Source organism: Canis aureus, chromosome 4, assembly GCF_053574225.1.
Source record: "Canis aureus isolate CA01 chromosome 4, VMU_Caureus_v.1.0, whole genome shotgun sequence".
Lineage (NCBI taxonomy): Eukaryota > Metazoa > Chordata > Mammalia > Carnivora > Canidae > Canis > Canis aureus.
The window spans coordinates 83,482,606-83,510,511 of record NC_135614.1 but is presented as its reverse complement, the minus strand read 5'-3'; the positions used below and the strand labels follow the sequence as shown (position 1 = coordinate 83,510,511).

Here is a 27,906-nt window from a genome sequence, read left to right as displayed (position 1 = left end):
TCTCATTATAACAAGAGTATGCAATCAGTTTAAAAGTTTTTCTTAATTTTTCTCCCTCTCAAAAATGAATGGTCATCATTCATGATTTCAGAAAATAAATTATTTAATGGGACTAAAGTTTCACTGGAAAATATATTTTCCATTTGTATTTTTTTGAAGATTTTATTTATTTATTCATGAGAATACACAGAGAGGAGAGAGAGAAAGAGGCAGAGACACAGGCAGAGGGAGAAGCAGGCTCCTGCAGGAGCCTGATGTAGGACTTGATCCCAGGTCTCCAGGATCAGGTCCTGGTCTGAAGCCGGCGCTAAACCGCTGAGCCACCCGGGCTGCCCCTCCATTTGTATTTTTTTTTTTCCATTTGTATTTGTTTAGCTTGTCTTCACACATCCTTGCAAATTTTCCTCTTTGCAGAAAATTCCAATTCTGAGGCACTTTTTTTTAAATTTTTCAAAATAAATACAGAATTCATTCCATTGTTTGGCTGCAATATCTTCAACAACACATAACTTCCAGAGTCAACCAGTGCTCTCTGTCAAAGTGGCAGAAAGAGAATGAGCATGGAAGAGTGTCAAACCTGCGAACTCCACACACTTCCCCAACTCTCATTCTGTTGGGTACGGTGCAACATGGCCAGATCAAATCCTGATCAAATCCGGAGGGAACCCAGAAAATATAGTTTAACTTGTGTCCAAGTCGAAAAGAAAACTAATTTTGATAAATTGTTAATCTTTACCATATTACCTTATTTCGTCTTAGATTGTAATTAGAAATAATCATACATTGCTTGCACTATATTCTCAGCCAATTCTTCGTGAGGACTTTATCACTTTTAGATACTTTACTTTGTGGTCTTTTTGGGGAGGGGGTTAAAAATAATTTACATACAGTAAAATTCATCATTTTCACTGTGCATTTTTATGATTTTTACAATCACAATGTACTCTGAATCATCTCAAAAAACTCACTTGTGCTCCTTTGCAGGCAATCACTTGTCCCATCCTCAACCCCTCTCAACCACTGATCAGTTATGTGTTTTTGCAGTTTTGCTTTGCCAGGAATTCATAAGAATGGAATCATGTAATATGCAGTATTTCATGCTGGGGTCCTTTTCTTAGTAAAATCCATTGGAGAGTCATCCATCTTTGTGTACCTCACACGATAGTTAATTCTTTAGTATCACTGAGTAGTATTCAATTGTATGAATCACTGTCTGGTTACCAGTTGAAGGCATTGACAATCATAAATAAAAATATTATAAACATTTATACATAAGTTTTGTGTGCACTTGAGTAGCCAGTAAGGTTAATATTTTTACTCTCATCTGTATTGTATTATCATTGTAAAAATGTGTCTAATAGTTTTTCCAGAAACATTCAGCCTTCAAGCTTGTAGTTTATAGATTTTCACATCTATAAAGAAAAAAAGTTTCTGACACTTGTGACAACTTGTCTGAAAGTCCAGAGTGGCTTTATTTTTTTTTTTTAATTTTTTTTTCAGAGTGGCTTTAAAAAGAGCCAGGAAGACAATGGGGCTAAAGCAGTTACAGGTAATTCTTTGTCAAATTTTGTCAGTTTTCATAACTTTACCTTAAAGGTAGGAAAGAAAGAAAGGTAAGCCCTAAGACCCTGTATTAGACTGTTATAAATATGTCATATATTGATAAATAATTCCTAACTATATAAAAAATAAATCGATATAAACATTTATGACTACTCCACTGTTAAAGGATAATTACATTTTCTGATATGACATCTTCTTGGTCCAAGACAGCCATTAAATGTACTTCTATTAATGTTTTAAAAATATTTATTGAGTGCCCATACAATCTGCAAGATACTGGTAGTTCCAATGGGATAAGTATTGAACAGAATAGTCACATTTTATTCACACAAATAATTATATAAATAATTATAATAAATTTTCAAAATTGCTGAGAAGGGAAATGTTCAAATTGCTCTAAAGGAGAAATGAAGAAGATACGATTTTAGTTATTACTCTAAGGGAAAAAAAGAGTAAAAATTTTATGTTGTATTAGAAAAAATTGGAGTTAAGTCAGAAAGAGGATATGTTAAAAGCATTGCAGTGAGAACCATGCATGACTGTTGCAAAATGGGAGGAGACTGTGCTCGACTCTAGACCCAATAAGAAAAAGAGGGGATTTTTGTGTAAGGACCATGTTGAAGGGGTCAGTGGATGGAAAATTAGAGTTCTTACTAAAGGGGCCTAACAGGCTTCTTGCTAAGGACACACTAGAGTGATCAGATATGAAGATTCTTTCTAAACTGACTTAACATAATTTTTGCTAAAAGCGAGCTACGCAGACTTGGTAAGGCGTGGGGCTAAGGTCCTGGCCTAGGTGAGAAGAGGGCTTAGAGGAGCCTGACTCAAGTTTGGCCCAGGAGCACATCTGGCACATCATATAGAATATCATTATGAATTATGTTTTTGAGCTCTCCAAAAATTAATTTTTTAAAACTAGGCTCCATGCCCAGGGTGGTACTTGAACTCATGATCCTGAGATCAAGAGTGCCTGTTCTTTGGGGTGTCTGGGTAGGTAAAGCATCTGACTTTCGGTTTTGGAGGGGGTCATGATCTCAGGGTCATGGGTTCAAGCTTATCCTCTGACTCTGTGCCCAGTGCAATGTATGCTTCAGACTCTCTCTGACTCTCTCCCTGTGTTCTCAATCCTTCTCTCTCTCTCTCTCTCTCTGTCAAATAAATAAATAAATCTTACAAAAAATAGTTGCATACTCTACAGAGTAAATTAGCCAAGTGCCCCTGCCCCCAAATGAATTTTTAAATTACTTTTGACATAAAAATAACATGTGAATGTGAATTACATTCTTGTTTGGGTGATTTAATTTTGCTAATCAGCTTTTTAATGGAAATCTGGTTGAGTGAACCTTACCTGTCCATTCAGAATCCTAGCTGTAATGCAGTGTCCATTTGTTGAGTTTTCTGGAAAGATTATTTCTTCCTTTGGTATGAAAATCTAAATCAGAGGACAGTCATTTACTATGCACATATATATTTTTCTTTGAATCACAGAATTCTAAGATATCAAATTTCATATAGGGGTCTTAATCAGCAACCAACACAGAATAAAGCTATAAATCACATGATTACTGGGAGTGTTTTAGGATATTACTGTTCCTCTCATATTACTCAAGTGTACTGAAAATTATGTGTATGAGTGAAAACAAGAAAATTTTTCATGCATTAGGAAAAACAAAAGTCCAGACAAACAAATACATTGAAAGACTAATAAGTCTTAGGGATTGTATTAAAAAGTGAGGAAATGTAAATGAGTAAGATACACTGCGTACTTCCCATTAGTACTTCACACTCTGCTGAAGAGTAAATAATAATCCTTTTTCATATTCTTTTTTGATGTTATTATTCACTTTCTTAATTTTAAGTTTACCTGACACTCCCTGAGGATCTAAAACCTCATGAGTTTTCCCTATAATGGCGCAGTGTGCACTCTGGGTTAACAACTCTTGCAATTGTCTGTATCTGCTGAGAGGTTAATTGTTTACTTTCTTGCTTTAGCTGAGACATGAAATCACCTATTTAGAGGGAAAACCCTGCTGTTCCTCTCTCTTACTTTGCTCTTGCTCTCAAACTGTCTTCCTATCCCTCTTTGATTATAAACTTAGTCAAATCTGGCTGCAAATAAGGCAACATGTCATTTATAAATAATTTATTTTGAAAAATGACATAGTTTTGCCTCAGTCTTCTTATCTGTGAAAGGAAAGGAAATAATGCCTATTTCATAGAATCATTTAAAAAACTATATGAGGTAATACCTATAAAGGGATGCCAGGAAGTAATCCAGGACATAAAATAATCCCATGTGATAGTTTAAATCCCTTTATTTTTTTATGGAATTAACTCATTAGTCTTTCTTCATTACTAGTGGTTCATTAAAGAAATTATGCTATAGTGGGAAGGTATTACATTGAGGATCAGTAATATTTTAAATATAGGGATAAAAGCAAATATTCCAAATGTCTACTATGTTCTAAGCATTGTGCAATGCTTTTCTGGTTCTACCTTTCTCTATGACCTTGGACAAAAACTTAATATAGCCAGTTAAGTTTATTTGTCTTCAAAATGAGTAAGTTAAGAATCTCTCATCTCCCAAAGAACATCCCATGGACACCTCTACAGGATGTTAATAAAGATTATTGGGGTGAAAAAGTTTTCTATAGTTAAGTAATTTGAGGAATGATACATTAATCCAAGTTAAGCATTGTTTTATTTTTCTTCTTTCTTTCTTTCTTTCTTTCTTTCTTTCTTTCTTTCTTTCTTTCTTTCTTTCTTTCTTTCTTTTTTCTTTCTTCTTTCTTTCTTCTTTCTTTCTTTCTTTCTTTCTTTCTTTCTTTCTTTCTTTCTTTCTTTTTCTTCTTCTTCTTTCTTTCTTTCTTTCTTTCTTTCTTTCTTTCTTTCTTTCTTTCTTCTTTCTTTTCTTTCTTTCTTCTTTCTTTTTTCTTTCTTCTGTCTCTCTTTCTTCTTTCTTTCTTTCTCTTTTATATTTCCCTTGGATTTGGATGTGGATAGACCTATATTGTATTAGTGATTCCCTCTTGGGACACCTGGGGGTGGCTCAGCGGTTGAGCATCTGCCTTCGGCGCAGGGCATGATCACAGAGTCCTGGGATCGAGTCCCACATCAGGCTTCTTGCATGGAGCCTGCTTCTTCTATCTCTGCTTCTCTCTCTGCCTCTCTCTGTGTCTCTCGTGAATAACCAAATAACATCTTAAAAAATGATTCCCCCTTATTAACCATATAAACTTGTCTAACTTTCTTAATGTAATTTCACTTTGATTATCTTTGCAATAGAAAAGAAAGAATAACTAAAAAATGTTGTATAGAAAGGAAAGTATTAGGTAAAATCTCTAAAGTGCACAGAATGGCTAGATCATAATAAAAGGGCAGTTGTTATTGTTATTACTATTTTAATTAAACTAGACTTTTCAAAGGTATATAATATTAAGATTTATTTTCCCTCTTCCTTTCCAGAATGAATTATACAGCTTTTTTTTTGTTGTTGTTGTTGAGAGAGAGACAGAGAGAGAGAGAGAGAGAGAGAGAGAATGAGGAGAGAGAGAATTAGTAGGGGGCGACCTGAGCCAAAATCAAGAGTCAAATAACTATTCAACTGACTGGGTCACCCAGGTTCTTATGGATTAGGCAGCTTTTTAAAAATCAAGAACAGGGGCACCTGGGTGGCTCTGTCAGCTGAATATCCAACTCTTGATTTTAGCTCAGATCATGGCCTCAGTGTCTTGAGGTTGAAGGTCATGAGGTTGAGTGTCTTCGGATTGAGCCTCACATCAAACCCTGTGTTGGGCTCCAAGCTAAGCATGGAACATGCTGGTTCCTCTCCCTCTGCTCCTCCCTTAAATAAATAAATGAATAAAATTGTTAAAAAATAAAAATAAAAAGCAAGAACAGATTCCTGAGAACATGTGAGATTTTCTTTCCTTCAAGCTCCAAGTCTATAGGTAGCATCTCAACAGAAGTTGTACAATCACCAAAAAAAGCCTGCAACTATTCTTTCTAAAACATCAGCCAGATAGGAACTCATTTACCTAACGGTATGCAGGAGGGTAGATAGCTAGCACCTTACTGGCTCTATATTAGTAATGAAAACCAAATAGTTTCTTACACCCAATTGCATTGTATTTTGCCCTGTACAGTTTTATGAATGAACAAGTAGATAAAAATGAATGATTAAATAGAGAGGTGTTTTTTTATAACTTAGAATATATGACTTTATATCCAAATATGAGAAGTGAATGCAAATTTATTAATAATTTTTACAGCTAATAAATTGTCAGATTAGACAATTCTCAAAAATAATTAGCAAAAATACTTAAGCAAAGGAGCATTATTGTAATGCGCAATCTCTCAAATGACTACATTGAAAGAAAACATAGTTGAATACGAACATACACAAACACATCCAAATTCTTCAATACTTTAAATTGTATCTTTAGTTCTTATTTTTGCATTTTTAATTAGACTCCATAATTGTAATAGTTTTTAAATGCTTTTAGATCTTTCTCATAACAGAATAATTCTGAAAAAAATATACTCACTAAAATTTTGATCCTTTAAAAAAAATGCAAAATGTACCCTATGCAATGAGGAGCTTAGAATATTTTGAGCAATGAAATAATTGCTAGAATAAATGCCCAGAAACCCAGATGCCTCACTTGAAGGGAAAAATGAATTTGAAATCATGAATCATATTATGTTTCTTTTAAAATGTGTTACACCAAAATTTTTTATATAATTATCAGTGGAAAGTAACACGGGAGGGGTTGTTTTGGTATAAAATGTATGTGACTTTGGAAAGTTTTCTTTCTTTTTTTTTTTTTTTGGAAAGTTTTCTAAAGCCTTTTTAAAAAGATTTTATTTATTTATTCATGAAAGACACAGAGAAAGTGGCAGAGACACAGGCAGAGGGAGGAGCAGGCTCCCTGCAGGGAGCTGATGTGGGACTCAAGGACTCAATCGCAGGACTCTGGGACCATGACCTGAGCCAAAGGCAGACGCTCAACCACTGAGTCACCAGGCATCCATCTAAAGCCTTCTGAACAACAAGCTCCTAGTTTTTAAAATCAGAATGATTATCTGTAACTCAAAAGTTGTATGTTTTGAAGAATAGTGAAATACTCAAAATACCTGACGCATAGTGAGCAAACAAAATATCTCTATTTGAACAACTGTGAAGGACAATGGCATGTGTTGAAATGGGGAAAATAGGATAGGGACATGTTTAGTTGTTAAAAACAAGAGGTACCACCCTTCTGGAAATATTAAATTTAAAGTGTTTATGAACAACCAGTCAAGAGAAAGAGTAAATGATTTGGTGTAAAAAGAGCCACAAGTTTAGGTCTAAAAATTTCTATTAAGGGACTCCTGTTGAGCACCTGTCCTGGCTCAGAGCATGATCTGCGGTCCCAGGATTGAGTCCCACATCGGGCTCCCTGCCTGGAACCTGCTTCTCCCTCTGCCTGTGTCTCTGCCCCCCTCTCTCTCTCTCTTTCTCTCTCCCTCTCTGTCTTTCATGAATAAATAAAATCTTTAAAAAATATATCTATTAATTGGAAGCCATCAACATGCAAGTGAATATGTAAACTATGAAAAGTGATGGGATCAACACAGGAGAAAAAATATATATAAATAGATAAAAGTAATAGTATGTTTAAAGCCTGGAAAAACAGTATTTAGAGGTCATGTGAATGAGGAATTTGAAAAAGTGACTGAGAAAAAGCATCCAGGGACACGTGGGTGGCTCAGGGCTGGTCCTGGGGACCTGGGACTGAGTCTCCCACAGGCTCCTTGCATGGAGCCTGCTTCCCCCTTTGCCTGTGTCTCTGCCTCTCTCTGTGTGTATCTCATGAATAAATAAATATCTTTAAAAAAAAGAATTTAGACATTTTATGTATATAAGATTATTAACGTATTTAACAATTGATGCAAATTAATTACCAGTATAAAATTTATAAACATACTCTTTAATATTTTATTTTGTAAAAAGAAACTTATTTTAAATCTGTTTTAAATAGAAACATTAATAAAAGGGGTGCCTGGGTGGCTCAGTCAAACACCTGACTCTTGAGTTTTGTCTCAGGTCATGATCTCAGGGTTGTGAGATCAAGGTTGAGCTCTACACTAGGCATGGAGGCTGTTTTAGATTGTCTCTCCCTCACTCTGCCCCTCCCCCCATTCTCTTTCTATGTCTAATTTCGTTCTATATATATAATATTTATTATGTATAATATATTAGATATATATAAACATAAATGAGTTAAAAAACTAATAGTTTGGCCAACAAAAACAATATTAAAATTTTATTATTTTACACCATTGTAAATTTTACAACTACTTTTTCCAACATTTAGACTTTCTTTACAAAAAAATAGTCACCAATAATAAGGTTACAAAGTTCATTCAACCCCAGGAATTTAATCTATTGCATGTCCCCAGATCTACTCATTCAGTCAATTATTCTCAGGCAAGAGTCACAGTGGGATGACTTCCCACTAGCATCCAGATGCTATGATTATATTTATCTTCTTCACATCTAAACACACAGCATACTTTTTTAACTTTCCTACTGTTAATTCAAAAATCTTCATGCTGTGGCATCCTGAATGCCTTGAAGAATGAGGAGATGTTAATAGTCCTAAAGCTGTATTTCATGAGCTTCTAGTGTCTGTGGAAATTAATGTGATTCATGTAAGTCACTTATTCTACTTATCAGCACAGAATATTACATACTTCAAAAATAATAAATGTCCTATATTTAAGCAATAAACTGTCAATTTAGAAAAATAAGTAAACATAAAACAAATCAATGCCTTTTATAGCCTAGAACAAAGAAATCTCAGATAAGTGATATTTTATGTAACTGACAATAGATAAGTAATAACTTTAATCAATTGTGATTGGAGTCATATAGTTAGATTAATGGCATTTTTCTTACCTGTAGACCCACGTCATGAGGAGTAGAGGAAGGTCTATTTTAAAAATTGGGAAATAGATATCTTTTTGTTACTATCCCAAATAGACACAAACGTTTTCCAATTACTGTATCTAAAATTCAAAAGGAGATGGAATAAGGGAATTTGCTGATGTCTTTAGGGATCAAGGTTTTTATTTAAAATGAAATCAATAAACGACTCCTCCTCTCCTTTCAATTTTAAGCCCTTTCATTTTGATTCCTTTAGTTTCTAAATCAGTATGGAGTGTCAAATCCACATTGTGGGAAATATAAAAGGGCGTGTTCTTTAAAAAGTTGTTTGCTGGCAACACGTTGTATATTTGACTTCTATTTTATATGAAATCCATTATCATATTAAGTCTAAAAATGTAACACTGTAATTATTGTTACCAAACTAATTACTATAATTTTATCCAAATAGTAATAGATTAGAAAGTAGCCACCCTATGACGATATACATACTGTAAGTGAAATTACATATAACATCTCTGTGTTTAAAATATATTGAGACATACTCATTTTAACACTACTCTCTTTCCTTTTTATTTTTTTTTAATCTAATCCTTAAGGTAAATAATCTTAAAATTCAACTACTGGCGAAAGTTCCATATAAAACTCCCAATGCCCCTGTTATTTCACCTGCTTCCAGAGTCAAATACTTTCACTGGTAAATACAGGTATTTTCAGGGGTATTTACCTCCATATTTCTAAATACTTTTGTTTCTCTGGACTCTAGTTTTATAGAGAACATTTTCTGACTATTACGATGGTGAGAACTGTGGCTCATATAAAATGAGTCCTCTGCTTTTTCATTCATATCAAATTGTGAAGCACAAAAGAACTGATTACAATCTCTGCCTGTGTGTATCGTGTGTGTATGTGTGTGTGTGTGTGTGTGAGAGAGAGAGAGAGAGAGAGAGCTAAGGGTATTACCGAATGTTCTTCAATGTAAGCTATTTAATGAATTTAATGATTATATCCCTTGGATTCACTGCAGGTTATATAAACCCCTTTATAAGTAGGAAGGGATTTCAGAAGGAATTAGGTAGTTGAAATTTTGGTTGAAGGTCTGGAGGAGGAAAAGGCAGCCTGATGATTTGGACTGTTAGTTCCAGGACACACGATGAAACCTCCAACACAGGGCAGGAAGTCACTGCTGCTATTACAAGGAAATTTGCACATCCCTGGTGATGATCAGTAGACACGGCGCCCCTGGATCAAGATGCCCTGAACTTTCTCAACAATCATATTTCACAACTAGCGTTGTCTATATAGCATCAACATCCGAAAGATAATTTCTACCCCATTTCTGCTTTTTCAAAATTTAGTAAATTGTGAGGTTAAATCCTATTCCAGAAACTTATTTATAAGGGAATCTGAGGAATGTGGCTCATAATTCTAGGAAAAGAGAGCCAGTGTATTGCATTTTATACAGAAATCATTAAAGTCAAGTATCATTACGTATTAGTTTTTTTCTCTCGAGCAATTTAGATCATCCATAAAAATAGCCTCCAGTAGGCTGCCTGTGAAGGTTGGGCCCTGTGTGGATGAAAGAACTTGTTTCCTCACCTGTCAAAGGAACTACTTTCCTGTTTTCATCGTGGGGCATTACCACTATCATCCTTGGAGCCTTCTTGCCGGCTTAATATAGGAGCTTTTCCTTGCTGAGTCGTGCAAGATGTAAGTGTGAATATAAAGGTCAGATTTTATGCTCTTACAAACTTTTCCACCACTACACTCTCCATATCTTCCTTCTGTTTTGTGCATGATGCTTCCAATTCCTGAAATATTACTTAGTTCCATGATATAAACCAGTTTACACACACACCAGTTTTACATTCATTATCTCATTGTTACTTGTTCTTTCTCCCTTCCTCCATTTTTTTATGATCTGGGGAAAGAGACATCTCTAGTTGTCATCAAATATGGAACAAATGTTCCTTTTTTATGCTTTGTTTTAGGATGATGAGGAAAAAGCTGTATACAACTTCTATGTTGTCACATTGAACTCAAAAAGCTTCAAAAATTTTTGTCTTGATAAAATTGTCATTATATGAAATTGCCAAGTGAATTAGTAGTCCAGATGAAGAATATCAGGTAGAAGTAATCCACATACACGTGTAAAATCAGTTAGGTTGTGACTTTCACTCACAGTAAGTTAATCATATCTTTAATAAAGGAAAGGAACATTAATTTGAACAAGTTTAATAGTGCAATTTTTAATATTATTTACTTTTGTTATTGATATGTGCCTGAAATATCAAGATGTGTTTCTATATTCGACATGCACATTTAAATACCAGTATTTTTTTAAATTAATTAATTAATTTATGATAGTCACAGAGAGAGAGAGAGGCAGAGACACTAAATACCTGTAATTATGGAAACAAATAAATAAATAAATATGAGAATTATAAAAAGAACACATTATACTTTTAAATTTCTAAATGATAATCTCAGGAAAAGGTTAGTTTTCTCTTGATTTTTCTGAAATATTTTAATTTTATTTATTTTTATTTTACTTATTTTTAAAATATTTTATTTATTTATTCATCAGAGACACAGAGAGAGGCACAGATACAGGCGGAGGGAGAAGCAGGCTCCCTGTGGGGAGGCCGATGCGGGACTCAGTCCCTGGACCCCAGGATCACGACCTGAGCCAAAGGCAGATGCTCAACCACTGAGCCACCCAGATGCCCCAATTTTTCTGAAATATTTGATAGATTTTTAAGTCTTAGCAAATTAATTTAAATAATTAATAATTAAGATGATTATTTTTAATTTTTTGGCTTTTTAAGTTTTTAATTTCAGTTAATTGACATACAGTGTTTTATTAGTTTCAGGTTTACAATATAGTGATTCAACAATTTCGTACATCACCTGGTGTTCATCAGGGGACATGCACTCCTTAACCCTCATCACCTATTTCGTCCATCCCCCCACTGACTTCTTCTCTGGTAACCATCAGTTTGTTTTCTATTTTTAAGAGTCTGTTTCTTAATACGTCTCTCTCTCTCTTTCCCTTTTGCCCCTTTATTTTGTTTCTTAAATTCCACATGAGTGATAGCATATTCTTTTTTGTCTTTGACTTATTTCACTTAGCGCTATGCTCTCTAGCTCCATCCATGTCATTGCAAATGACAAGATTTCATTCATTTTTATGGCTGAGTAATATTTCATTATAAATATAGACCGCATCTTAATCCACTTATAAATCGGCGGACACTTGGGCTGCTTCCATATCTTAGCTACTATAACTAATGCTACTGTAAACATAGGTGTGCCTATATCCCTTTGAATTAGTGTCTTTGTATTCTTTGGGTAAATATCCAATAGTGAGATTGCTCGATCATAGGATAGACCTATTTTTAACTTTATCAGGAACCTCCACACTGTTTTCCACAGGACTATGCCAGTTTGCATTGCTACAAATAATGCAAGACTGTTCCCCTTTTTCCACATCCTTCCTGCTGTTTCTTGAGTTGACGTTAGCCATTCTGACAGGCATGAGGTGATATCTCATCGTAGTTTTGATTTGCATTTCCCTGGTAGGAAGTAATGAGGAACATCTTTTCATGTGTCTGTTAGCCATTTGCATATCTTTTTTTGTAAAAATGTCTGGTTTATAAGTCTTCTGCCCATTTTTAATTGGATTACTTAGTTTTTGGGTGTTGAGTTTTATAAACTCTTCATATGTTTTGTATACCACCCTTTATTGAATGTCATTTGCAAATATCTCCTCCCATTAATTAGGTTGTCTTTTAGTTTTGCTAATTGTTTCCTTTGCTGTACAGAACTTTTTATTTTGATGGGATCCCAATAGTTTGTTTTTGCTTTTGTTCCCCTTGGCTCAGGAGACTAATTTAGAAACATGTAGGCAGAATAGGGAGGAGTCTCTTTTTTTATCCTTATGTCACCCTAGCCTTTTGATTGGAACATTTAGTCCATTAACATTCAGAGTAATTATTAATAGATACGTACTTATTGCCATTTTACTACTTGTTTGGTGGTTTTCCTGAAAATTTTCTCTAACCCATTCTTGTCTTTCTCTCTTTGATGGTTGGCTGATTTTGTTTAGTGATATGTTTGAATTTCATTCCCTTTAGTTTTGCATATTTATTAGTGTTTTTTGATCTATGATTATCATTAGGATTGTATATAACCTCTTATGAATATAGCGATCTTTATTAGGTTGATGGTGATTTGAATTTGATGCCATTCTTTCCTCTGTCCCTCCCCACATTTTAGTATATGTTGTCATATTTTACATCCTTTTATTTTGTGATTTCCTTAACTGATTTTTACAGAAATATTTATTTTTACTGCTTTTGTGTTTTCTATCTTTATAGTGTCACTTTTGGTCTCTCCTTTCCACTCGGAGTCTCCCTTAATATTTCTTGCAGGGCTTGTATAATGGGCATGAACTCATTTAAAGTTTGTTTGTCTGGGGAACTCTTTATTTCTTTTTTTTTTAATATTTTATTTATTTATTCATGATAGACATAGAGAGAGAAAGAGAGGCAGAGACACAGGCAGAGGGAGAAACAGGCTCCATGCAGGGAGCCCGATGCGGGGCTCGATTCCGGGACTCCAGGATCACACCCTGGGCCAAAGGCAGGCGCCAAACCACCAAGCCACCCAGGGATCCCTTTATCTCTCCTTCTGTTCTGAATGATGGCCTTGCTGGATAGAGTATTGTTGGCTGCAGACTTTTCCTACTCAGCACTTTGAATACATCAGCACATTGAATGCATCTCTCTACGGTTTGGAAAGTTTCTGCTGAAAAATCCCCTACTAGCCTTGGGGGTTTTCCCTTGTAAGTTACTGTCTTTCGTCTTACTGCTTTTCTTTTTCATTATATTTTACCAGTTTAATTACAATATGTCTTGGTGTGGATCTGTTTTTGTTGATTTTGATGGGAATTCTCTGTGCCTCATAAATCTGGAGATCTGTTTCCTTCCCCAGATTGGGAAAATTTTCAGCTATTACCTCAGCTATAATATTTCTGCCTTCTTTTCTCTCTCTTCTTCTGGGATTCCTATAATATGAATGTTATTATGTTTGATGGAGTCACTGAGTTCTCTAAGTCTATTCTCATTTTGCATAAATTTTTCTTTCTTTTTCTTTCTTTCTTTCTTTCTTTCTTTCTTTCTTTCTTTTTCTTTCTTTCTTTCTCTTTCTTTCTTTCTTCTTTCTTTCATTGTCTTTAAGCTTGATTACTTTCCATTACTCTGTCTTCTAGATCACGAATTCCTTCCTCTGCTTCTTCCTGCCTGCTGTTCATTCTGTCAGGCATGTTTTTTGTTTCACTTACTGAGCCCTTTCTCTCTGCTATGTTATTTCTTATCTCTGTGTTAAGGATCTCAATCATGTTTTCTACTCCTTTCTCAAGTCCAATGAGTACCCTTATGATCATTACTTTAAATTCTCCATCAGGTATGTTACTTATAACTTTCACATAGCTCACTGGCCATAGCCTTGTTCTGTCCTTTCATTGGGGAAACAGTTCTCTGTCTTCTCATTTTGCCTAAGCCTCTGTGCTTATTTCTCTTTGTTAGTAAAATCAGCTGTATCTCCTATTCTTGAGAGTAATGACTTTATAAAGAAGAGGTCCTATACTGTCCTGCCATGTAGTATCCTCTGTGCCCCAGAGCCTGGCACTTCTAGGAGTGTCTCCAATGTGTGTTTTGTGCACTGCTCTTTTGTCCTGGCTATTTTATCTTTCAGGTCAGTCGTCTGAAGAGACTCTCTTTGCCTTTTGTGGGCAGTGTTTGGTCCCTTGCTTGATTGTGAGACATTTTAAGAAGGTGTGTTCTGGTCTATTTGTGAATGAGACCTGCCATAACTGCCACCAAAATTCTCCTGTCAGGAGATGTGGGGTGAGCAGGGGTTTGGCCAGTCTAGTGGGAGACGGGGCACACATCACTGGGACTGAGGCAAGCATTACTGGAAGAGGTGGTTTCACAGGAGCATGGGAGTGGGGCATGGCATAAGCAAGTTAGGTAGCAAGTGTTAGTGTTGAGCTGGGTCCTACAGATAGCCCTGTGCTTATGTGGAGGAGGAGGGAGGGTGGGAAATGGTGTCAGACGTTCCTTTGCTTCCAGAGGGGTCTCTCTGTTATGCTCTCTTTCTGGATGCTCCTCCAGATGAGTGAATAGCCTCCCAGTGTATGCCCCAGACACTCTTCAGATAGCTGAGTCCTTGCTGCAAGATCACAGATTGTTTGCCCATCTTCTCTCCAAGAACAGTACAATGCCCTCTGGGCTCTATCCCAGCCAAACTCATTGACCTTTAAAACATCAGGCTTTAAGCCCTGCTGGTTGCAAGAACTCACTATATGTGGCCCTTCCTGCTCTCCAAGCCATTGCTATGGGGATTCATTTTCCCCACAGGCTCCCCTGTGTGCTAGTCTGTCTCTCACCTTTCTCTGTGACCCCCACTCCATCCCCCCTGCAGTTGCCAAAATCCTTCTCTCCAAACTGAGTCTCTACACTTCCTACCTTTTTTGATGTGGCCTCTTCTTTACCTTTAATTATGGAGATCTGCCAGCGTTCAGATCAATTTCTGAATGTTTAGGATGATTTGATAGTAACCTAGCTGTATTCGTAAGATGAGGTAAGTCTAGGGTCCTGCTTCACTGCCATCTTCCCCATATCTTGTCTAATTTAAGTAATTAAATGTTATTATATATGCCCCAATGGTCTCACCAAGTATTATTTTGTTTGATTTTTTTAAACTACTATATCAGAGATCAAAATTTTTTATAAAATATATATTTTATACATTCATGCAAGAAGACAAAAAATCAAATTATCTTTCAATTACTGAAACCAGTGTTTAAATAAGTATTCTTTTTCAAGTTGTGTTTAATGGTTTAATATAGTAGTCGAATTTGCAGTTCAATTTGAAATTCAGAGTTTGCCATTTTACAAGTAGTCCATTTACCTTTTCCTAAAACTTTAATCATAGGGTTTAACTCTTAAAGAATTTTGGATTACAAGTATCAAACTTATCCTCAAATCATTTTATTGCTTTATTGTTTCCCCTTCATTTAATTGGATTCTCTGGAGTTTAATTAGGTTTAAAGCATAGTGATTATAGAAAGACTATGCTTGTTTAATGCACACATTCTCCCAAGTGGTCTTTACAAATTCTCCCACTTTATTTAGTGGATATTCAATCACCTTACTAATTGCTGGAAGAAAACAGCTCAAAGCACATTTCCTACTGATGGTTGTTTAGCATTATCCTATTATAGAAAATACAGCATAATTAAACTAAGAAGTTAGTAAAGCTTACAACATAATTATTATTCAGTGTTTTTAAAGAAATGCAGTGATATCCTACTTATCTTGTACTTATGGTTTTGTCCAAGTGTAAAATCAGTTTAATTGCTAATATGCTTTCAGAAAATCAAAACCAAACAAATGGAAATAATCTAAATGGCCTGCAAAATTATAATTATTTTATGAAGACTCCACATTCAGTGAAATTCATATTTCAAATATATATGAAAAAGCTTAATTTCACATCTCACTTTTTTTGAAATGGAAATACATTGGAAGCAGCAATTGGTATGATGAATAGGCTCATTAAGTAAGACTTAAAAATTTAAATAAATCTCTATTTTACTCAGGTCACTTTTAACCATGTTCTTGTATCTGGGTACTTGTTTACTTGTTTTGGATTTTTTTAAAAATGAGCAATTTTATGCCAGTAGTAATACAACTTATCATTGAAGTGGTTCTATGACAGGTAGCTATATTTTTAAAAATAAAGAAATGTATATTCTGAAAGTAAATATAATTTTAAAATCAACTCATATTGATTAAAGAACAAAATATCAAATAAAATTAAAAAGAAACAAGAAAAATATCACATGCTTTGGTTTTTAGGAATTTTTTTTTTTTCTGTCATTCTATTACGGCCAAATTTCCTACCTAAAAATATTTTTTCTTCCTTTTTTTCTATCAGTGATTGGTAATGTAATTTTTTTTTCTAAAATTGTCCCAATTTTTATTAAACATATATTTATTTATTTATTTTAGAGATTTGGAGGGATGCAGAGAGAGAGAGAGAGACAATCCTGAATTAGACTCCCTGCCAAGCATGGAGCCCCATGCAGGGCTGGATCCCAGAATCCTGAGATCATGACCTGAGCCAAAGTCAAGACCTGACCACTTAACTAACTGAGCCACTCAGATGCCCCTAAGATTCCATTTGTTATTCATTCTTTTTTGTTATAGTTTTGTAGATGTGTAGTCTATATACATATATAAATAGTCTATATATTTATACATATTTGATTTTTTGAGGTTTCCTTTGTAGCCTACTAATTTAACTGGATTTAATTGGTAAATATTGTTTGAAAGCTAGAAAATGTCTATTCCCAATCTGGTGACTGGAAAAGTATGTGATCCCTAATAGAGCATACTTATTTTTATTTGCTCAAAGCTTACGTAACCACTACTAAATTTTGTGAACTAAATTTATTGATTTCTGAGATTCTAAATCCTCTCTCTATATATGTGTGTCATACTTTTTAAGAGTACACATTTATGAGATTCCATGTTAAGACTTCAATAGTTGTGAAATTTTCCCTTTTATGATTAAATCATTTTTGCTCATGTAATTATATTTTTTATTCTTCAACTTTTCCAATTCCATCCAAGATAGAGTAATAGGTAATAAATATACACCATCATTGAAATAAAGAAAGTGAATGACACATGAAATAGCAGTCACTGGACATTGCATACTAAGCAGTACAGAACAGTGATCCCTGAGATGGTGGAAACAACACAGTGAGGTGTATGATTGTTTCAACCTATTTTTCAAAAAGGAGTTTTCAGGCGAGGTCAATATAAGGACTTTTGAAGCCAACCTTCATTGTCTCCCTATATTAAGAAGATGGAATTATGAATCAGGGTGGAAAGGGAGAAGTGGTATCTATCACTTGCAGAGGTGAGACAAAGACTTAGATAAAAAGTTCGTTTTACTCTCACACTTAAAAAGCTTAAAAGCAAATCTTGAAAATCAGAGTGTTTCCATGTGATTTTTTGCCTCACAGAACCAAACCATAGGATTTGTAGGAAAATGAAAATATTCTGCATCCGAAAGTTGAAATTTCCAATGTTTAGTATCCCATCAAAATTTTGAGGCATGCAAAGAATTTGGAAGATGCGACACATACTAATGAGAAAAATCAATCCATAGAAGCAGACCTAGAAATGACAGAAGGAATTATTAGATAATATTATTCAACACATTTCATATATGCAAAAAAGTAAGAGAAAAAGTAAGCTAAGAAGAGCTATGGAAGATATAAAAGATACCCAAATTGGACACCTGAAAATAAATAATATACTTAGTGAGCTGAAAAATATGTTGGATGGGATTATCGCCAGATACTGAACTGAAGACCTGCCTGTAGAAGCTGTCTGAAATCAACCACAGAGAAAAAAAAAAAAAAAAAAAGAAAAGTAAATTAATGAATGATCAGTTAACTGTGAGACACATTTAAGTGGTCAATGATCTGTGTAATGGAAATCTGAAAGAAAGGGGTGAGAGAAAAATATTTGAAATAGGAGTAATTTTAAACTTTAATGAAACTATATGCTCACCTATTAAAGATTTCAACCAACCCGAAGCAAAGAAACATGAAGAAAATGTCAACAAGGAATGTCATTATCATGACATTCCTTTTTGTCATTATCAAATTGCTAAAAACTAGTGATGGCAAGAAAATCTTACAGCAGACAGAGGGAAAAAGGGACACATTAGATACAGATCGAGGGAAGACATAGGGATGAAGTAGAATTTGGAAGTGATATAAGACAGAAGAGAGTAGAAGTGCTTCTTAAAATACCGAAAGACAAAAAGTTCCCAGCCTAGAATGCTTATGCAAATATCATTCAAAAAACAAAGGTAAAATAGATCATCATCAGCAGACCTGCACTAAACGAAACATCAAAGGAATTACTGAAGGCAGAGGGAAAATGATAGAAATGTTAATCTACATACAATATTAGGAATGCTGGAAATTGTAGATATGTAGGCAACTATAAGAGATATTGTATCTTAAAAATATATTTTATCCTATTGTTTCCATCTTTTTATTTTTTTAAATATTTTATTTATTTATTCATGAGACACACACACACACAGAGAGAGAGAGAGAGAGAGAGAGAGAGGCAGAAACACAGGCAGAGGGAGAAGGAGGCTCCATGCAGAGAGCCCGATGCGGGACTTGATCCTGGGTCTTCAGGATCAGGCCCTTGGCTGAAGGCAGCACTAAACTGCTGAGCCACCTGGGCTACCCTGTTTCCATCTTTTTAAAAGATAAATAGTCAAGGAGGAAAGACAACTGTTCCTTAGAATTCTACTAGCTATGTCATTATTTCAGTGCTAATATAAAATAGAGAAGTCTTTAGGAAATATAAAAGAAGACAATCTATCAACATGGTATCTCATTTGTAGAAGTACTAAAAATATGCTATAATAAAAAGAAAATTGATCTTGAAAGGTAAAAGTTGTATTTAAGATGTATGGCTTAACAAAAAAGTATGTTTTGGGTCTACAGAAATATTCCCTTATTATAATATTAGAACAAATAATACTATTTAGAAAACAAGTAATGCATCAATTCTAATCCACTACTCTTCTCAAGAAATAATGGAAATTTTATTCACTCATTTTTTCTTTCAATAAATATTCATATGATTATGTAATGGGAAAACAAAAGCAAATATTTCTCCTCCAGAGAAATTTAGCCAGAGAAGATAGAATGAATTCTAAAAAAACTAGTATGGAGATAAAAAATAATGTGTTGGGGGAAAAAAAAAAGAAATAATTTGTTGGTAAGTGCTGCAGAGAAGAATTGAGATGAGTAATGATTAAGGAAAACACAAGCATATAATGGTCAAGGGAAGCTTCTCTGGAGAGATTGGATGAGTGGGGGGACACCTGAAGGAAGAGTAGGATTAAGCTTTGGAGAAATAAGATGAGCTTTTCAAGAAAAGGGAACACTAAATGGGAAGATCCTAAAGCATCAACTGTGTAGCAAATGGAAAACAGAAAGACTGGAGACAGAAGAGGAGAGGTGAACAGGGTGTAGTGGGGGGCTGCAGTGATATATGTTGTAGAAGCTGGGAGAGGAGAAGGAGGGACACTGTGGGGACTATTGATCATGGTAAAGATTTTGAGCTTTACTCTGAATGAAATAGATAGTAATTGAACACTTTGATCAAAATTACTATGATCTGATTTATGTGAAAAGATTCATTTTGTTTTCTGGCAGCAAAAGTATCTGAAATCCTACAAATTCTGGGGCCTGTTCCTGGCTCTAGGACTGCAATCCAGGCAAAGTTGAGACAGAAGCTATGGTTGCCATGGCTGCCACTTGAGCCATGGGGTCTCGGACAAAAAAATTCCACCTGGTACAGAAGGATCACAGGTTGGGATGTGGGCTAGGAATGCCTTGATCTTCCTTTTAATCCACATTCTCATCTTCTCTCAGGGTTTCCCTTTAATCAAGTAAAACTACAAGCCAGAGGGCAGGGGTGCCAGAATGATGAAACCCACAGAAATAAGCTTTTCAGGCCACATAACGGAGCAGAAGAGAGGGATGGTGGTTCTGGCACAATGGAGATTATCGGGCACAATTACTCTTGACTGTAGGCTTCATAACCATGGAACCATGAAACCATCGCGGACCATTATATTCCCAGCTCCAACGATAATGCCCAGTACATAGGTCTCATCAGATATCGCTGGTTTCTGCACTTGAGATCAAACTCTTCCTACCCATCTCTGCAAACTCCTGCTTTATTCCTTGAAATATAGCATAAATACCATTTCCATTCGAAGGCTCCTTAACTTCTCCCTCCACCTTCTTCTTTTCCACATCACCCAAGACCTCTCGAGGTAGAAATATGATAGATTTTTGTTGCATTCTTACACGCAGTCTCATACTAACCTCCATTTTATTATGGCCCCCTTGACATGCTAGAGAATAGTTTCATAGGGCAAATCTATTTTGCAATACAAATCTATTTTGTATCTGAACCCCTGATGAAGTGAAAAAAAATCATTTTAATCTCTGAATATTCAGGACCTACTAGAGTTAATTGAGTATAGTTGCAGCTCAATAAAGAGTGAATTATGGGTGTGTTAAAGAATGAATGAACAAATGGATGAGGGAATCTGGAAAAGATATCTTAGAATCTAAGGGCCTCTTACCTCTATATCCCACTTCTATTTCTACTTATGACATTTTTGCTATTTTCTTTAGAGAGTTTAGCAATCTTGCATAATCTCAAAAGAATTCAACTCGATTCTTCACCTGCAGAACAGTTTTAAATTAAAGTTTGCATCCTTATTTGATGTTCTGGTCTCTTTGCCCTGGTCCCTCCCATGTGATCGTGAGATTGCTTTTAGGGAACGTGGTATGATTGATTGTATTCATTTTACATAGCAAGTATCCTCCCACATACATATGCCACTACCTGAGGAAAAGCCAAGTGACTAAAATAGGCACAGAGTTTTTACGCACACACACACACACACACACACACACACACAAAATCACCATATATAATGGATAAAAGTGGAACCGAAATTATATATGAATACAGGGCAATGCAAAATATTTCGAAAAGCACTACCGACCAACAAATAAAATAAGTAAAGCATTTACATTGTAAAAGCCATTAGGTCCTATTCTAGAATAACGCTACTGAGGGAATTACATGGCACAAAGGTTATTTGTATTGTCTATTCTCAGGCACCAAACTGATCTACTTAGAGAAATCAAACCAATAAAACCCCAAATTTTTATTTGGAGTTTTTGTTATATAAATACGTGGATATATCAATATTCCTAGTTCTTTAGAGCTAAGCATGTTTAACCTTGAAATAAAAAGAAGTGCGATCGCTGACAGTTGCTTTAACAAATATATAAAGGTTAACACATAAGAGTCCTACTAAGAGAAAGTTGCTTTTTGTTTTTTGTTTTGTTTTGTTTTGTTTTTGAGAGAGAGAGAGTCCATGTGACTGAACACAGGGGATGGGGGTAGGGGTAGAGAGAGAGAGAATCCCAAGCAGACCCTCTGCTGAGTCCAGAGCCAGAAGAGGACTCCATCCCCGGACCCTGAGACCATGACTTGAGCCAAAATAAAGAGTTGGACAAGTAACCAACTGAGCCACCCAGGTGCTCCTAGTTTTTTCACATTATGGGTGAAATTCTTATTTTCGATTTTTTTTATATTACTATGCACAGTTACTATGTACTATAAGAATAAGAATCTATGAAAATCAAGAATAATGATTCTATTGAAACATTTTAATATAATGCCTATACTATAAATTAAGTATTTCTATTATGTTATAGAAGCCCAAGACAGATTTGGTTCTGACCAGATATACTCACAACAATCCTGAGTCTTGAATGTAAATCTCTTCTTATCTAAGAGAAGGGAGGAAAAAAGAAAAGTTACTAGCTCCTACTTCATAGAGTCAGTGTTTAGATTAAACGTAATAATGTTTGATTTTTGACTAATATAATGACCAACCAATATTAGACACATAATAAATGCATATTTTATTTTGAGATAACTAACTTCTCCAAATGGGACTTGAATTAGATTTTATTTATTTATTTATTTAGATTTTCTTTTATTTATTCATAAGAGACACAGGGAGAGAGAGAGAGAGGCAGAGACACAGCAGAGAGAGAAGCAGGCTCCATGCAGGGAGCCCGACATGGGACTCGATCCCGGGTCTCCAGGATCACAACCTGGGCCAAAGGCAGGTGCTCAACCGCTGAGCCACCCAGGGATCGCCTACATTTTCTTAGATAAAGATTTCCTGTACTATTTTTAGAAATCTTTTTGTCTTATATTTGCATTTTTTAAATATTATATTTATTTATTTGAGAGACAAGGAGAAGCATACTCCCTGCCTAGCAGGGAGACCGATACAGGGCTCAACCCCAGGACCCTGAGATCATGACCTAAACAGAACACAAGCCCTTAACCAGCTGGGCCACCCAGGCAACCCCTTATATTTGCATTATTTTATTGTTTATCTTTTTTCATTTCAGATATAGTTCAGACGGATCAAATATAGTGCATACATTTGTTCATGTGAGTGAACAATCAAAATTTATACTTAGATAAAATAAATAGCTTCTGAAATAATTACTATTATGTAAGAGTGACTGGTTATAGCACATTTTAGGGGTGTCATCATTAACATCAGTAATTGTCCAGTGATTAGCGATAAATTACCTATGTGTAGTAATTACTTCAATACTACGTAAGTCATCTACAAAGTAAGTTGTTTTCGATATTGCTATCATTACATAAATCATATTTATGCAGTTGTTATAGCTCAAGGGTCATGACAACATTATTTGTAAGACCTCAGGACATAATTCTCTTTCCCATATTATACAGTACTTCAATGTTGAAACAGCTCATCCCTAGGAGTCATACAAATTGGAGGTTATCATTCCTATTTTAAACCCAGGAAAATAGTGAGTCAGAGATAGAAAGTGGAAATAGCAGTAGACCTTCATGGGCCAAACGCAATCCCCTCTGTTTAGGTCTTTTTAAAAAATTATTTATTTATTTATTTATTCATGAGAGACACACAAAGAGAGACAGAGACACAGGCAGAGGGAGAAGCAGGCTCCATGGAGGGAGCCTGATGTGGACTCGATCCCAGGACCCTGGGATCACACACCACCTGAGCCCAAGGCAGGCACTCAACCACTGAGCTACCCAGGTGCCTTGTGTTTAGGTCTTACAACAGCCCTTGAAGGTGGTTATTACTGTTATGCCCATTTTGCAGATGAAAAAATTGACAGAGAGAAGCTACATCCTTTTCCTACATTCACACAACTTTCACAGGTTACTGTAGGGCTTCAAACTCAGTCCTTCAACTGCGTTATTTTAACTTTCATCCTTTAACACATCCTATTGTTTAACTGCTCCCCCTCCCACAGTTATACTGTTTTCTTTGTTTTAACTATTTTTTACTAAATGATGCAGATTCCTAATATGTTTGATTCAAACCACTTACAAATTTAATACATGTAATGCAATCGCATGGGTAACTTGGAAACAAATACTTTCTCGGTGACTGTGATAGAATACCCAAATGTCCAGAGAGGTGAAGGGGTGAATGTTGACTTTGAGGACAATATGTTTGCTGTCTAGAACATTTACCACACAACTGCGGAGAAAATGTCCACATAAGTACAGACGTTGGATACGCTGATGCCAAAAGCATTAGCCAATTATATTTAGATTCCGGTGCCAACAGGATAAAAATATTCTATTCCAAACTAAACCAGGAGAATTGGAACACTTTCACCCACTTCCTCTAATAGGAGAGCAAGGAGGGCACACCTGGCATGGGACAAGGTGAGGGGCCTGACACGTCGCAAGGCAACAGGTGGCACACACCGCAACTATGTGTATACAGGGTATCAGAGCACTAAGTGAAATAGTCTCCAGGCCAGGTCTACCCTCCAAAACACAGAGCATAGTTGAGGCACTGCTTCACCAAACAAGCGACAACTGGGTGTACTATACTTTCTCAAGCTCCAAGTTGCTTGGAAAAGAGAGTTGGGGGCTTGGTAATTAAGTCAATTAAAAATGAAAGACTCTAGGGCGCAAGACTTTCTGGCCCCACCCAGGAAATTTCATGGGAGGCCGTGGTGGTATTCGAATCTTGTCATCTAAGATAATATTCCATTCCAGTGTTTCTCACTCCATGGCGGGTTCTGGAGATTCACCTGGGCTGTTCACTCATAAAAGAAAACACCAAAAGCCTTCCTTAAAGAAGATTCTGGGAGGGAAGGGAGCTTTGACAAGCAAAGTCGTTGAGTTGTGTTAGAATCCAGGGGGTTATTACAGTTTTTTGAGTGAGGGGGGACCTCTCCATTCTACTAGCTTTGAGTCCCAGGGCCTCTGAGACTCTCTGGGCCACTGTGTGTCACAAGAAGAGGAAGTAGAGAATGAGGGTAGTGGAGACTTTACTGGTTTTGTTAAAAAAAAAAAATATATATATATATAATATAATTAAAATAGATTAAAATATATATTATATATATTAAATTATATATTATATTATATAATTATATATATAATTATATATAATTATATATATAATTATATATATTAAATATATATAATTAAAATAGATTAAAAAAGTAGGATCCTAGAGTGTTGTTTTAGGCTTAATTTTTTTTTTAAAGAAAGGAGAATGGGTAAATAAATAAATAAGTAAATTCCTAAAGTGAGGAGGCAAGAGGACAAGTCTTCAAAATGAAAGAGGATTTGATGTAGTCATCCTAGAAGGCAGGACCCAAGTGATCACTCTACTGAATTAGTATTATGCCAAGTGTCTGAACCACTTCCCATTGTCGAGAGTAGCTATCCTGAAATAATGCTCAGTCTTTACATTTGAGGATGTAGCTTTATATTTCTGATGTAATTATTTGAAGTGGGCTGATTCTGCTACTTTCGTATCACTGGGAGATGATCATTAGAACATATTCCAATTAGCCCTTTACTGTTTGCTTCTGGCAAATATTGGGTTCCATGAAGACCTCTTTAGTTACATTCTTTTCTTTTTTCCTCTTTATTTACATTCTATATGCCTACCCCTGTCACAAGATAACTTCTGAACAGAGGTACAAGCCTTCAGCTTTCATTTTCCTTCCTGCTATAGAACACACGGGACAATCTTTTGGAAATTTATAATAACCATGAAGTGAAGTAATAAATTATAGAGAATTTTCCAAGCTATTTGTCAGATTGTGAAGTATGCATCTGGAAGAACAATTTAGGATAGAATTCAGTAATATTCTACTTTTTCCAAAACAGAGCTACAAAGAGAGCATTGATCAAAAACATAAATAATTCATGGCACACTAAGGACTTATATTTTTGATATCATATCTAAATCCCCAAAGTATTAATCAATCACTGTGGTGGCGGAAAAGACATTGTCAAAATACATATGTGTGGGGTCTACTATACTTTTAACGACCAGAGATTTGATAAGTAGGCTATCCCAGGGTTCTGAAAATGGATTGTTTTCTAGGATTTCACACTGATTTTCATTATTGGATTTGCACATTATTATCAAATGTATATGACTTGCAGGAATACAGGATAAAGCTGTCAGCATATACCACCTGGGCCGTGTCAGCTTGACAGAGTCAGAGAGAGCCCTGAGCTGCCAGGTTTCGAGGTGGTCAATCAAGATAATAAGACAAATTAAAAAGAACAATCAAGACTTTTTATTCAGTCACTTGTAGAGATGCAAGCAAGAAGCCAAAGGAGAAGGTACTGGCTTCTTCAATATTCCTTTTTTTTTTTTTTCTCACAGATCAAAGTGTTGACTATATCTGTGCAGACAGAGGCAAGGAACCGAGTCCTTGACTATGAGTGTTTGGCTGAGATGACAGGAGTGAACTGTCACATATCTCTCAGTATTTTGCAGACTCTATCGTGGCTCTTCACAGGATGGTCGTGGCCGGCCTTCCTAACCATAGCAAGAGATGATGTCCCACAGGACAAGGAAGATCAGATCATGTTTGGTCATTGCCCAAAACTCGGTGTGGCCATCCAAACTTGAGAGGTGGAGAAAAAAAAAAAAATCACACCTTTTCATAGGAGGGGAAAAACTATAAGCATTTTTTATTTAAGCTACCAAAAAGTTAAAGAGGCCACTTGTAGAAGGAAGTGGAAAGTCAGATATAAAATTATTTGACTGAGGTAAGAGGGAAGATAGAGAAGTTAAAAAGGACCTTTGATTGTCACCAGCAGAAAATTGAGTTTTTATGAGACCAATGCCTAAAGATCATGTCTTATCACTCCAAGTGAATATAATTTTGTTTATGCAGAGGAAGAAAAATCAGCAATTCTCTTCATCAGGAAAGAGCTTTCTCTCAATAATTGCTTGTTTATAGCATGAGTCCATGAAAAAAAAAAAAAAAAAAAAGGAAATAGATTAAGTCCTGAGCCTTTGCTAAGTTCCCTGATTTTAAAGTTGAAGAGCCTAACAGGACCCTGTACTGTTAAATAAAAATAATAAAAATAAAAATAAAAATTAAAAATAAAAATAAAAATAAAAATAAAAATAAAAACAGGGCAAATATAAACCACAAGAAGCTTAGGTATTTATGATTAATCTCCAGAGACAATGGAGGTTAAAAAAAAGTGAAACCTCTAACCATTCTTGGATTTGGCTGAATGTGAGTGAAATAAACTATATTTTCATTGTAAAGGAATTAAGGAGATTATATACTATGATGAGCAATCGTGCTGATGTCTCATCCTTTGAAAATCTGAATAGAAAAGACCAGAGCACATTGACTACTATGGTTTTAGGTATAGCATCTTGCCATTTAACCGTGCCTTTTAGACCATCAAATACCAGGATGTTGCAGCACATATGATAACTGAGTTTCTCTTTCATCTTTGGAGATGAGTTCAGCGTTTTCTTATAAATACAGTCATTTCCATTCATAAAATTTGCATTTTCTACTCACAAAATTACTAGATTTAAATTAGATGGCCCAAAGGACTAGAGATAGAAGGCATTAATATCGTGCACCAAGCATGCTCTGTGCTGTTGCTTTCCTCCATACGACATTTCTCTAGCACTTGGCTCTTCATAATTGTCATTTGAATGGCTCTGCCAAGTGAAACATGAGCAGAAATTATATGTGTCCCTTCTTGGCTGAAAGTAGAATAGGTGGTGCCTGGCTTACCATGTTATAGCAGAAGCACTGCAAAGACGAAGCATCTTTTATTTAGGTTACTAGAGTGACTTTGGTGATCAGATACTTGCTCTTCTCACTCCCCTCGCCCAACTCCCTGGTGCCAACCTTAGTTAGGGACACTACTGTGCTAGAGAAATAAATTTTGCCGATTACCTCCCTGAATTTTGGAAGTGGTTTGCTACCACACGCATCATACCCCATCTTGACAGAAACAGACATTGGCATCTAGAAGTCAGGTGTTGCCATAACAACAACAATAACAACAACAAACAACAACAACATACCAACAGCTGGCTAAGAAATTCTTTTGACGTCTTGAAGAATGGGGACCTATATAATTCAGTAGCTTTTATATTTGGTTGTTAGTGATAACTAGGAAAGCAGATAAAATGCTTAATAAACTTGGTAAACTTACAGAGTAAGACTGGAAAACAGGAAATTTTTTGTGTGTGCTTGTTTCTGAGCTTGGCAAGGTGGTACGGGAAAGTGATAGGTGCTCAAAATAACTGGGTCATCTGCAGGCTGAGTTCAATAGGATGAGAAAGTATACACACATTTTAGGAATTTTAGAGCCAGAAAC

At 35.5% G+C, this 27,906-nt stretch overlaps 1 long non-coding RNA gene across 1 annotated transcript; it reads right to left on the bottom strand.

Annotated features, from left to right (window-relative positions):
• Positions 1-1,786: 1,786 nt before the first annotated feature.
• LOC144311961 (uncharacterized) lies at positions 1,787-27,543 on the bottom strand. Its single transcript, XR_013377436.1, has 4 exons — positions 27,480-27,543; positions 21,954-21,989; positions 2,912-2,995; positions 1,787-1,959 (listed from the first exon to the last, which is right to left on the bottom strand). It is a non-coding gene; the product is annotated as an uncharacterized LOC144311961 (long non-coding RNA).
• Between the last annotated feature and the right edge of the window lie 363 nt (positions 27,544-27,906).